This window comes from Scyliorhinus canicula, chromosome 4, assembly GCF_902713615.1.
Source record: "Scyliorhinus canicula chromosome 4, sScyCan1.1, whole genome shotgun sequence".
NCBI lineage: Eukaryota > Metazoa > Chordata > Chondrichthyes > Carcharhiniformes > Scyliorhinidae > Scyliorhinus > Scyliorhinus canicula.
Genome location: NC_052149.1, coordinates 178,009,765 through 178,011,730, shown reverse-complemented (window position 1 = coordinate 178,011,730; position 1,966 = coordinate 178,009,765). Strand labels below are relative to the sequence as shown.

The 1,966-nt window shown below is 41.9% G+C and overlaps 1 long non-coding RNA gene across 1 annotated transcript; it reads right to left on the bottom strand.

The window, feature by feature from the left end:
* Nucleotides 1-690: 690 nt before the first annotated feature.
* LOC119964182 lies at nt 691-1,539 on the bottom strand. The gene is made up of 2 exons (XR_005460274.1): nt 1,100-1,539; nt 691-1,006 (listed from the first exon to the last, which is right to left on the bottom strand). It is a non-coding gene; the product is annotated as an uncharacterized LOC119964182 (long non-coding RNA).
* Between the last annotated feature and the right edge of the window lie 427 nt (nt 1,540-1,966).

The following is a 1,966-nucleotide window of genomic DNA, read 5'->3' as shown; positions in this document are numbered from 1 at the left end:
GAGACCCATGCAGAAACGAGGAGAATGTGCAAACTCCACAGACAGTGACCCAGGACCGAGATCCAACCAGGGTCCTCAACACCATGAGGCAGCAGTGCTAACCACAGCGCCACCGTATCATCCTATCGATTAATCTTCTCAGCTCCTCTGACATGATTTGTCAGTTCTCAAACTGTCTCACCAAGAGGACCTCGGCCATTAGTGGAGTGGTCGGAGAGAGAGAATCCGCCATCTTACTTGCCGTTGAGGTCCGAGAGGCTTCAGACGGCATCAACAAATTTCTCTTCAAAGCTTTCTCATCATTGTTGTTTCTGGGCATTTCTGTAAAGAGGGAACTCTACCCCAATAACTACAAAAATGTCCAAGGCATAAACAATCTGTTGTGCCAAGAAAAATGGCAAAAAGTTCAGTTCTCCAGCAGGAGCCACCTCGTGCATGTCATCCCCTTACATTACAACACCGGATGTCCAGAGCTAAAATCAATCTTAGAACATCAACACATAATGTCTGATGACAATCCAGAGCCGTACCGTGGAAAGCACCATACACCATAGTTGTTGACGTAAACCCATCCTGTTAGCCCCATTTTTCCCAATCGCACCATCTCATAAATCATTAATGGTTTGTTTAATGTAGGTCGGCGATCTTTACAAAATCTAGATTATGAGATTGTATCTGAAAATACTTAAATCAAATTTTAAAGTTTAATGTAATCACCATGTGGTGAACATCTCCATTTGAGGTGTTGTGCATTTAGCAATTTCCAGTCGCCGTTGGAAACGTTCACAGCAGATAAAATTTTGCTGGACAATTGAGATCAAAAAGCTTTTTCATGTTGCTAGTTCCACACTAGCCTACTTAAAAGGGAAAATCAAAAGTGCAGCAATCAGTTTTCAAAGGGCTGTCTACTGCTTTTCTTGTGTCCCCGTTTTGTTCAGATCCAAAGCTTGCCCCCACTACTGATCCAGTTTTGTTGTCCTGGTTGGAAATCAGGTATGTTCAGAATCTGAAATAAAAAGAAAATGCTGGAAAAACTCAGCAGGTCTGACAACATCTGTGGAGAGAAAAACAGGTGATGTTTTGAGTCCGCATGACTGACCTTCGGAGCTGGTTACTTCAGATTTTCAACATCTGCGGTATTTTGCTTTTATTTAAGTTCAGAATCTACTTGCGTCGGGTTTCCACATTGTTATTTGATGGAAAACTACATTTGTAATGTTTGAACTGGGAAACGGCAGCTTTATGAGTTTTGTGATGATCTGCAAATATAATCTGTAATCCATTTCTGCAATGGCTCGGCAAAAAAAAATTTGGCATCTGTAACCTATTGGCCTGAAGTTTGCTGAACTGGTGAAAAAGCCTGTTATCTACTGATTATTGCATTTTTGAATTCACATACTTGTAAATTTCGAGGTACGTTTTGAGGTTGTTTACTCCTACATTCCTAATACTGATGTCCTCAGAACAAAAATGTGTCCAGTTGAAAGTCTGCTTTTTTTTCACTTGAGTTTCATTGTTGCTAACTTATCAGACTGCTTATCTGACATCCAGTACTGGCTGAGGAGAAAATTCCTTCAATTAAATATTGTGAAAACTAAAGCCATTGTTTTCGCTCCCCATTTCAAACTCGGCTTCCTACTGCCCGATTCCAATCCCTCTCCTTGGCAACTGTCTGAGATTAAGCCAACCTGTTCACAACCATAGTGTTACATAAGATCCTGAGATGAACGTCTGACCTTCTATTCATGCCATCTCCATAATATCGCTCGACCTATCCCCTGACTCAGCTCATCTGCTGTTGAAACGCACGTCGTGCATGTCTTCCTGGCCTTTAGACTTGACTATTCCATTACGCTCCTGGCTACTTTCCAAGATTCTACCACTTGCTGCTCATGCCTTAATTCACAGCAAGTACTATCAGCCCCTGTACTTGCTGACCTTTAGTGGCTCCCGGTTAAGCAACATG